Genomic DNA, 12,932 nt, shown 5'->3' on the forward strand with positions numbered 1-12,932 from the left:
TTTAAGGACAAACATACAGATTTGAAGAACAACTGCAATTGAAAGCTTTGGAAAAAGTGGCTAATCTAATAAACTGTCTCTGCTGCAGCAATACTTTGTGCAAATGAGTTGGAAAAGTACCTGCCCATACAGTACTACAGTATGTTAAATATGGATTAATTAAAGTGTAATATAAAGTTAAAGGAGTCATATGTAGCAATGAGGTGCAAAAATGACTACAGCAGTCCAAAAAGTGAGTTTGAGCCACAGACAGGTTTAAATCCTATCTCTGGTTGAAGCACATTGTTTCACCGCCCCCTCCTCCCCAGACTCGAGGAAGCTCAGGCAGGCTACTGGAACACTGCAGGGGTGCAAGACGAGTGCAACTTTATCATTTGACAATAACAAGTGATGCAAGTCCTCCACTGTAAGTTGATCAGCTGTTTATATCTGTCACTTATCTGTCAGTGGAGTTTGAGTTGTGCGACTGCCTGCCAGACACCATTAACACATTGCTCAATTAAACCGTAACAAAACTTCTACTCCTTTTACAAGATTATTATTGATTTCTTAAGACTCATAAACAGACACTAACTCATTCAGCAAATTCATCATTAATTTTTACTTTTAATTAACATGAAACGGTCGAAATACAAATTTCAAATGGAAACACTGTGGCTGCAGCATTGTTGTTAGAGAAGTTAGTATTTCAACATATCGTGTTTCCTTTATCTCTGATGACATATCACGGTCATTTTATGATTTATTACAGTAAATATATTACAGATTTCTCCTTTAAGAAACATGCACTGTGTACAAAACCCCTTATTTTTCCCAGCATTCCAACAGATTTAGTGACTTTATTTCAGACTAAATAAAATATTCTCATTTGAGAAACTGAAATCAGAGACTTTGTACATTTTTTCTTAAAAAATAACTAAAAACATTTAAATGTTTATCAAAATAGTCAATAGTTGACAACTAATCGATTAATCGAGTCACTGTCGCAGCTCTAACCTGCAGGTGTGATTCTTATCAAATAAGCCATCGTCTGTTCTGTTGTTGATTTGTTTTAAATCTGAGAGAACGTATATAATATGAATGTATGTTCTGAAGGAAATTCTTTCTTATGTCATCGAGGTGTTGTATATTTTATGTCTTGTTAGAAAAATACACCACATTGCTGGACATAAACTGTAAACCAGCAGCAGATAAAGAAAGTTACTCTTCTGTCACAAGCTGCCATTCACATACGTACTGTACTATTAAACTGGTGTTATCTGTCTCAACAAACACTAAATAATCCTAAATGCTCATCTGTTCCTCTTGCCTGTATGTTCTACAAAGAGATATTGTGCAGCCTAAACATAACATGTTGTAGTATGTTTGCTATTTCATGACTTTTGTGTTCATGTTGTCATAATGGCCAAATATTTGTTTTAGCCGCTGCATGTAACTGTACCTTGTCTCCTTAAATTCTCCCTTAAATCAGCCATTTATACACAAAATCCTTTGATTTTATTTAATAACAGACAGTGGCGCAAGTTTCATTCTATGACTATGTAATGTTTGACTGTTGATAAGTTACTGGCCTGCTCAAAGCAGCCTATTGTGCCTTTTTAGCAGACGATAAGTGAATTTTGAAGGACCTGATATTTTTTCCATAGAAATGAAGGAGACACGTGGATCTCTGCAGCACACGGCATCGTCCACATGGAGTGATTCAAATCTGTTACAGAGTTATTTTGTTATGAGTGACATTTATTGAATTGTTCTTTGTTTAATGTAAAATTGCCTCACAATTATTAAAGAACTGAAAGAAACAGAGAGGTTGTGCTTTGCTGATAATTATTTGGCTTCAGTTATTGGAGGAGATCAGATCAACACAAAGTTGCTCAGTCAACTTTAAGCAGAAAAAAATGTAATTTGTTTTGAAAGAATTGTAAAATCTCAGAACAGAATAATAAGTTTTATTCTCTATGTCTACATATTTTCAAAAACTGATCATTTGGAAAAGAAGCCTCCTGTTACAGACCCATTATTGAAGAGCAGCCTTAATATCAAGGCTGCTAAAGAACAAACGTAAGAATTTACACAAACAATTTCATTTCAAGTCTGAGACTAGACCTATTATTGTTCTTTTCATGTTTCTTATTAGATCTATTTTATATTTCCTATTAGTTACATTTTATATCCACATTATTGTATTTTTAATTGTGTATTATTTAAAATAATCATCATTTTCTGCAGTTTTATGCATGCACTAAAAGTGAAACACACTGATGTGTGTATGTGTGTTACAAGCATTCTATGTTGATGTGGTGTAAATATTTTCAATATGTGTAATATCTTTCTGATACATTTCTTTTGTGTTGTTCTTTCACAACTATGTGAAAGTTTAGGGCTACAACAAATTATTCCAAGGTGCATATGAGGGGTTACCTTGTATATTTTTTCTTCTTGTAATTAGACTGATATGTTGGTCAGCTGATATAATCTTTCTTTTTCTCACAGAACATACTGCAGATTGTTATTTCTTGTATTTTATAGGCAGCATTTTATGTAGCCCATATATCATCCCTTTCTTAATTGAACTTTTAATATATAGATTTTTGTTTTCTATTTGTATATTTTGTTTTGTTTTTTAATTTAGTGTTTATAAAAATACCAGTGAAAGTTTGATATTTTCATTTATGGGCAAAATTGAAAAATATGCTGCCTCTATTTAATATTTTTGTCATAAGTGTGCGATAACCATATTTGAGAGATCTTCCAGTATTTGCCAATGTTTTGATCAATATCAGTTTTTTTTTGTTTTGGTTTTGTTTTTTTTTAAACTCACTAGTATTGTTATTGGCCCCAAAAATCGAGAGTTGCAAAAATCTAGTATTAGATCACAACAAACAACTTAGACATGAATAAAACAAAAATACCATCCTCATTAAACATTTACCGAACTTCCTGACACACTGTCGAGGCTCTGTTCCAAGGTAGGATATTTAACCATTAGCATAAAATGTCAGTGGGATTTTAAATAATGTTTATTTGGCAGAGCATTTTACGTCGTCTTTTGCTCACAGCTATTAGGAAACTTACGGTAGAAGCAGCGACAGCGAGCGTAATTGCGTCATATAGACGTAGCTAACTGACGTTCTACACATCAGTCTCTCACTGGATGTTTATTGTTTGAGGCTGGGCTGCAGTCAACAGCAGGTAAGAAAACAAAATAATTTAACCCGCTGTCATGTCATTTAACATTTCCTGTCGTGTATCGATATCTCAGCTGACAGGTGACAGAATTTAACAGAGTTTAACCTGAGAGAAAACGCTTTGAAAAACTGTCCTGTTAACGCTAAGCCAGTCTGCGGGTTAGCATGCTAAAGTTAGCCGATGATACGATACATGATACAGCTAACGTTAGCTGCCGTTAACGTTTGTCTGTGAGTCCGGAGAAGTAGATATGTTTCTTTATACATCTTCAGGGTAAATGTCATTTGACTGTTTGTCGACTTTTATGACAAGTGTCTTCACATAACGCTGTTTTTTGCTCCCTCGGCAGGGAGTTTTTTTTAGCTTAGCCTACTATCTGTTTATCTCGCTATTGAGTGAAGTCGTCAACGTTAACTCACAGAACAAAGAAAATAAAACAAAGCAATGTCGCTGTCATGTGTTTTACTCCACTGCTGCTGTTCATCAGCACTTTCATTGTTAGGCCAGCTCCATTTAGACAGCAGTATGATAACATAACGATCAGAATAATGAAAGGGTGTCCAGGGTGGGCTTGGGCGGTATCAAGGTATCACGGTATACCAGGTTATTTAAAAATCTTGAAGATTTGATTTTCAATTAGTACTGCACGATATGGTTACAAAAAAAAAAAAGTAATATTGTGATTATTCGTGGGAATAATCATTTTTGCATAACTAAAATCTCATCGTATTAAAATTGTGATGATGATGTTATATCTGTTGGGGTCCGTACCAAATGATTAGAGCTGCAACGATTAATCAATTATTAACTGATCATTGAATTAATCATCAAATATTTTGATATTTTTAAGAAAAAAAAAGAAGTCAAATTCCAGCTTCTCAAAAGTGAATATTTTTGGTTTTTCTACTCTTCTACTATTTTATTCTATCTCTATGTTGTGAGCAAAAAAGGACATTTGAGGGCATCACATTAGGCTTTGGAAAACACAAATTGACATTTTTCACAATATTCTGACATTGTACAGATCAAACAACTATTAACCAATTAATTGAGAAAATAACTGACTGATTAAGCAACTCTGAAAATAATCATTAGTTGCAGCCCTTCAAACAGGCCAGGTATCTTTTCAGCATTACAGTACTACATTATAATGCTGTTTTCTCTTTAAAAAAAAAAAAAGTTTCTGAGATGATAAAATTTTGTAGACTGAAAATCATGCAAACTGAATTTTTGAATGTCTTCCTTTATTTTCAAAACGTGTTTTACTTCCAAATAAGAAGGTTACAGGGCCATAAAACACAAGTAACCAACAGTGTTACTTTTTTAGCAACCTTTACAACTTGTAGCAAGTGTGTAACTAAATTAAAGTATAGTTTAACTTCCTAAGTATCATAAATCAAAAATAATATCCTGACATACATATGACCATACATACATACATACATACGTACATATGAGCATACATACATATGACCATACATATGAGCATACATACATACATACATACCTATAGCCATACATATGGCCATGCATACATACACATGACCATACATACATACATATGAGCATACATACATACATGCATACGAGCATACATACATACATACATACATACATACATACATACATACATACATCAGTGTTTCCTCTACATTCATTTAGGAGTGGCGGCCCGCCACTCCTAAATCCTAGCCACCACTCCTTCAAATTTCTTTTTTTTAAATTTTTTTATTGTTGACGCAAATACACCACCGCTGCATCTCTCCACCACTAAGGTAAACTGCAGATAACTATCTTGCTCAGTATGGAAATATACTTGCGCGTGCTCATTTGCATGATGCTAGCGTTGTTTGGGGGGCGCGGTCGTCAAGCACGTCAAGCACCTAGGCGACAGGGAAGAGTCAGAGGAGCGAATTCCCGAATTACAAATAAACAATAAAGCAGCGAATTACCGGCCGGAGAAGAGGTAGACGTAAGTTATTAGCTTGAGATAACTCGACATAGATTTTACAGGTTAAACAGACGTTCACAATATGTTGATGACCAGCGAACGTTACGTAACTTATCGGTAGTTCAAGTTAATTTGGCCCGGTGCCAACTCAGTGTCGTTAACGTGAGTAAACTAATTGATAGTATTAGGCTAACGTTAATATCTACACGCCATTATGTAACAACTGACTGCATTTTTCAGATGAGTTTATTGAAATATTTCTCTAAGAAGAGAAACGGAACGCCTGCCCCCGCTGCTGAAAAAAATCCTAGAGGAAACACTGTACATACATATGACCATACATATGAGCATGCATACATACATACATATGACCATACATACATACATACATACATACATACATATGACCATACATGCATACATACATACTTATTACCATACATACATACATACATACATACATACATACATACATATGACCATACATACATACATACATATGAGCATACATGCATACATACATACTTATGACCATACATACATAAGACCATACATACATACATACATACATACATACATACATACATACATACATATGACCATACATACATACATACATACATACATACATACGTACATACTTACTTATGACCATACATACATACATACATACATACATACATACATACATACATACATACACACATACATACATATGGCCATACATATGGCCATGTATACATACATATGAACATACATACATACATACATACATATGACCATACATACATACACTTAAGCCCAAAATTATTCATACCCCTGTCAAATACAAGGGATTTCTTCATTTTTTCACTGACAAATTATTATTTCACCTCAGTTTTTACTTAAATAGGACACAAAAGAAAGTCTGAAGCCATAACCGATTTGTGTTTAGATAGAATGTGTAAATAAACATCTTTAACAGGGTGAAAACAAAAAATCACACTGTCCAAAATTATTTATATCCTGTCTCAGTAATTCAGCCTCCAAACGATTTTTATAATTGCTCACAAGCTTCTTGCAAGTATCGGCAGGAATTCTGGACCATTCCTCCTTTGCAAATGTTTCCAGATCTTTGAGGTTAGAGAGTTTCCGTGTTGTCACCCGTTTCTTGAGCTCCATCCATAGGTTTTCGATGGGGTTTAAATCAGGACTCTGACTTGGCCACTTCATAACGTTAATATCATTGTCCTGGAACCATTTCTTCACGACCTTGGCTGTATGCTTCGAATCATTGTCCTGCTGATAGGTCCAATACTCCCCCAGGTTCAGGTTCTCTGCTGCCTGCTTTAGGTTTTCTTCAAGAATCTTGATGTACTGCTCTTTCCTCATGATTCCTTCCACTTTAACCAAGTTGCCAGGCCCATTTGCTGAAAAGCAGCCCCACAGCATGATGCTTCCACCTCCATATTTAACAGTAGGTACTGTGTTCTTTGGTTTAAATGCTTCACCCTTCTTTCGCCAGACGAAAGCCACATCTCTGTGGCCAAAAAGCTCAATTTTTGTTTCATCTGACCACCGAACAGACGACCAGAAGCTTTCATCTTTCTTTAAGTAGGTCTTTGCAAAGGTCAGACGAGCTTTTACATGCTTTGGTTGAAGCAGGGGGGTCTTTCTTGGTCGACGTCCATAGAAGCCATTTTGGTGCAGTATCCGTTGGAGTGTCTGCCTTGATAGAGTCACACCACTTGAACTCAGTTCCTTCAGGACAGCCTTGGTAGTAGTCCTTGGATTGTTTTCAACATCCCGCTTGATCTTTCTGGCAAGCCGAGGTGACACTTTTGACTTCCGGCCACGTCCTTTGAGGTATTTGACCGTGTGAAATTTTTGGTACTTCTGGATGATGCTTTGCACCGTTGCTACTGGCACCTGAAATTGTTTGGCAATTTTTTTTGTACCCTTTCCCTTCCTTTTTCACATTTACTATGCGTGTTCTCAAGTCCTCACTGAGCTCTTTGGTCTTTGCCATGGCAAGTCTTGTGTTGACTCGAAAATGACTGAAATGTCACAAGCAAGTCAACTTTTATAGTCTGAAAACTGGTTAAAAAAACAAAATACAACAACTCAGCAACATTGAGAACAATATTAAACACTTTAGACCCAGAGACGACGGTTCGTTTGAATATCCTGTAGCTATTGGTCTTTGTATCACTGGGGTATGAATAATTTTGGACAGTGTGATTTTTTGTTTTCACCCTGTTAAAGATGTTTATTTACACATTCTATCTAAACACAAATTGGTTATGGCTTCAGACTTTCTTTTGTGTCCTATTTAAGTAAAAACTGAGGTGAAATACTAATTTGTCAGTGAAAAAATGAAGAAATCCCTTGTATTTGACAGGGGTATGAATAATTTTGGGCTTAAGTGTACATACTTATGACCATACATACATACATACGAGCATACATACATACATACATACATATGACCATACATATGAGCATACATACATACATACATATGGCCATACATATGACCATGCATACATACATACATACATACATACATACATACATATGACCATACATACATACATACATATGACCATACATACATACATACATACATATGACCATACATACATACATACATATGACCATACATACATACATACATACATACATACATACATACATACATACATACATACATACATATGACCATACATACATACATACATACATATGAGCATACTTACATACATACATATGACCATAAATATGAGCATACTTACATAAATACATGTGACCATACATATGAGCATACATACATACATACATATGGCCATACATATGACCATACATGCATGCATGCATGCATGCATACATACATACATACATACATACATACATACATACATACATACATACACACATACATACATACATACATATGAGCATAATTACATACATACGTATGACCATACATGTATACATACATACTTATGACCATACATACATAAGACCATACATACATACATACATACATACATACATACATACATACATACATATGACCATGCATGCATGCATACATACATACACACATACACACATACATACATACATATGAGCATTTTTACATACATACATATGACCATACATACATACATACATGTGACCATACATACATACATATGACCATACATATGAGCATACATACATACATACATATTAGCATACATACATACATACATATGACCATACATACATACATATGACCATACATACATACATACATACATACATACATACATACATATGAACATACATACTTATGGACATACATACATAAGATCATACATACATACATACATATGACCATACATACATACATATGACCATACATACATACATACATACATACATACATACATACATACATAAGACCATACAAACATATGACCATACATACATACATACATATGACCATACATACATACATACATATGACCATACATACATACATACATATGTCCATACATACATACATATGACCATACATACATGCATACATACATATGACCATACATACATGCATACATACATATGACCATACATACATGCATACATACATATGACCATACATACATGCATACATACATATGACCATACATACATACATACATACATACATACATACATACATACATACATATGTAGGGCTGCAGCTATCGAATATTTTAGTAATCAAGTATTCTACTGAAAATTCCATCGATTAATCGAGTAATCGGATAAAACAAACTTTTGTTTAGTTAAAGAGCAATTATAAATATACATGAGAAAATAAGACATTTCACCTAATAATGAACCATTGGTTTCCTTTTTTAGACATTCAATGTCTTTATTTTTAGATGCACATTGTTTAAAAACCCTGAACTTACACCAGCTGACCAAATTCACTGCCTTCACTCAAAAAACTAAGGATCTTACCAAGAAATTTTCTTATTTCTAACCTAAAAATGTCATTACACCTGATAACACACATCACTTAAAAGGTTAGGTGTTTTTCCCAAGTCTTTCAATTGAACTTTCATTTTTTTGTCAAGCACATTTTAAGTTCTAGTTAAGTTTTAAGTTAAAGTCTTGATAAGATTTTGAGTTTTTGCAGTGTTCAAAATAAAATTATGATACCTGCTGTATTGGAACACATTAGGCACCAGTGCTACTTGATGTTTTATCCATCAATGACTACTGAGCTAAAATTGACAGCTACCCAGTTAGCTTTATTATGTTTTTATTTTTCACCCTCATCACTCTACAGCGCTGTGTTTTTACAGATTAAATAAAGCCTGTATGAAAGGCACGTTAGCCACGCATCGACAGTATGTATGTATGTATGTATGTATGTATGTATGGTCATAAGTATGTATGTATGTATGTATGTATGTATGTATGCATGGTCATATGTATGGCCATATGTATGTCTGTATGCATGGTCATATGTATGGTCATATATATGTATGTATGTATGTATGTATGGTCATATGTATGTATGTATGTATGGTCATATGTATGTATTTATGTATGTATGTATGTATGTATGGTCATATGTATGTATGTATGTATGTATGTATGCATGGTCATTAGGGGTGGTTAATCGGTCTGATTTCCCGATCCGATTCGATTATGATTATTGAGGTCCCGATTCGATTACCAACCGATTTTCGATTATTAACGATTCTCAGTTAGTGATTATTTTCCATTTTCCATTTGACAACAGTAACCCAAAATACACCACAAAGCTATTGCACCATTAAAAAAAAACAGTTCCTGAATTACTTAACTGTTTTATTGAGTAACAACTGAAAGCACTTCCTGTGTAGTGCAAAAAAGAAAAAAGTGGTGGGATTAGGGTTAAATTATTTTAAAAATGCACTTGTCTTTGATCTTTGTCTGTCTGTAATTATCACCATAGTTATGTAATGTAATAATAATGATAATAATAAAGATAATAGTAATAATATTAAAAACTTCAAACTTATACAGTGCTGTACTATGTATATACTATACATATATTAGATCATTATACACTGCACAGTATAATACACAACTAGGTTCTGCAGTCTGGCTCAATGTCCCGCCTACAGCACAGTACATCTGATTGGTTAGAAGTCATGATCAATCAGCAGACACACTGTGTCACAGACGGGGTGAGACAGAGCTGCTCCAGTGAGCAGAGAGGAGCTGTGTAGAAGTTAAGACAGCTGATATCACCAAAGTTTCAATGAACATCACAGTTTTATGATCTGTTTCTTTGGCGATAGCATAGTTACATCAGTGAAAAAAGTTATGGCCTGGATTTCACTCAAGGCGATGTGATGGCTTTTAAATCAGTCGCTCTTCACAGAGATGCGCATCAGTCCTCTTTTCACTGCAACTCTGCATTGAGATTTCGGGTATTATAACTTACACAAAAGTAACAGTGACAGTGACAGTAAAACTATGATGCTCACATGTGGTCCATGGATCACATGCATGCCGAACCGTAGTGGGCAATCCGTATGGGACACGGATCAACTGCGATCCGTTGCAGCCCTAGTTGGTTGCTCTTGGTTGCTCGTTGCTGGTTGATCCTTGTCCATTTTACAAACCTGCTCGTACGGCTTACTCGCTCTGGCTGCTGCACGCACTTGCGAATTGGAAATGAGCGCGCTCGCATGACATTCAACTTCCATTGACCGCGGGATAACTTTTTTCAAAATAAAAAAAAAATGCAAAAAATTATCGATTTTTGAAAATTTAATAATCGATTCATACTCGTCCAAAACATAATCACGATAAATTAATAATCGATTTTTTTCACCACCACTAATGGTCACATGTATGGCCATATGTATGTATGTATGTATGCATGGTCATATGTATGGCCATATGTATGTATGCATGTATGTTCATATGTATGTTCATAAGTACGTATGTATGTATGTATGGTCATATGTATGTATGTATGTATGTATGGTCGTATGTATGTATGTATGTATGTATGGTCATATGTATGTATGTATGTATGTATGCATGGTCATATGTATGGCCATATGTATGTATGTATGTATGCTCATATGTATGGTCATATGTACGTATGTATATATGTATGTATATATGTATGTATGTATGCTCATATGTATGTATGTATGTATGTATGTATGTATGTATGTATGCTCATATGTATGTATGTATGTATGCATGCATGGTCATATGTATGGCCATATGTATGTATGTATGTATGTAAGTATGTATGGTCATATGTATGTATGTATGTATGTATGTATGTAAGTATGTATGGTCATATTTATGTATGTATGTATTTATGGACATATGTATGTATGTCAGTATGCTCATATGTATGGTCATATGTATGTATGTAAGTATGCTCATATTTATGGTCATATGTATGTATGCAAGTATGCTCATATGTATGTATCTATGTGTGTATGTATGTAAGTATGTATGTATGTATGGTCACATGTATGTATGTATGGTCATAAGTATGTATTTATGGTCATAAGTATGTATGTATGTATGTGTGTGTGTATGTATGTATGTATGTATATATGGTCATATGTATGTATGTATGGTCATATGTATGTAGGTATGTATGTATGGTCTTATGTATGTATGGTCATAAGTATGTATGTGTGCATGTATGGTCATATGTATGTATGTATGTAATTATGCTCATATGTATGGTCATATGTATGTATGTATGGTCATAAGTATGTATGTATGTATGTATGTATGCATGGTCATATGTATGGCCATATGTATGTATGTAGGTATGTATGCTCGTATGCATGTATGTATGTATGCTCATATGTATGGCCATATGTATGTATGTATGTATATATGTATGCATGTTTGTTCATAAGTATGTATGTATGTATGCTAATATGTATGTATGTATGTATGCTCATATGTATGGTCATATGTATGTATGTATGGTCACATGTATGTATGTATGTATGTAGGGTCATATCTATGTATGTATGCATTTATGGACATATGTATGTATGTAAGTATGGTCATATGTATGTATGTATGTATGTATGCTCATATGTATGGTCATATGTACGTATGTATGTATGTATGTATGTATGTATGCTCATATGTATGTATGTATGCTCATATGTATGTATGTATGCATGCATGGTCATATGTATGGTCATATGTATGGCCATATGTATGTATGTATGTAAGTATGTATGTATGGTCATATTTATGTATGTATGTATTCATGGACATATGTATGTATGTCAGTATCCTCATATGTATGGTCATATGTATGTATGTAAGTATGCTCATATTTATGGTCATATGTATGTATGCAAGTATGCTCATATGTATGGTCATATGTATGTAAGTATGCTCATATGTATGGTCATATGTATGTATGTATGCATGTATGTATGGCCGTATGTATGTATGTATGCTCATATGTATGGTCATATGTACGTATTGATGTATGTATGTATGTATGCTCATATGTATGTATGTATGCTCATATGTATGTATGTATGCATGCATGGTCATATGTATGGTCATATGTATGGCCATATGTATGTATGTATGTATGTATGTATGTATGTATGTATGTATGTAAGTATGTATGTATGGTCATATATATGTATGTATGTATTTATGGACATATGTATGTATGTTAGTATGCTCATATGTATGGTCATATGTATGTATGTAAGTATGCTCATATTTATGGTCATATGTATGTATGCAAGTATGCTCATATGTATGTATG

The 12,932-nt window shown here is 34.1% G+C and overlaps 1 protein-coding gene across 1 annotated transcript in view; it reads left to right on the top strand.

The window, feature by feature from the left end:
* Positions 1–3,117: 3,117 nt before the first annotated feature.
* The window catches only part of yod1 (YOD1 deubiquitinase), a 26,711-nt gene continuing 16,896 nt past the window's right edge, over positions 3,118–12,932 (top strand). The window contains exon 1 of the mRNA XM_084739057.1: positions 3,118–3,192. The gene's annotated coding sequence lies outside the window, so the exon portion shown is untranslated. The remainder of the gene's footprint in view (positions 3,193–12,932) is intronic.

This window comes from Lutjanus erythropterus, chromosome 2, assembly GCF_056507025.1.
Source record: "Lutjanus erythropterus isolate fLutEry1 chromosome 2, fLutEry1.hap2, whole genome shotgun sequence".
Lineage (NCBI taxonomy): Eukaryota > Metazoa > Chordata > Actinopteri > Lutjaniformes > Lutjanidae > Lutjanus > Lutjanus erythropterus.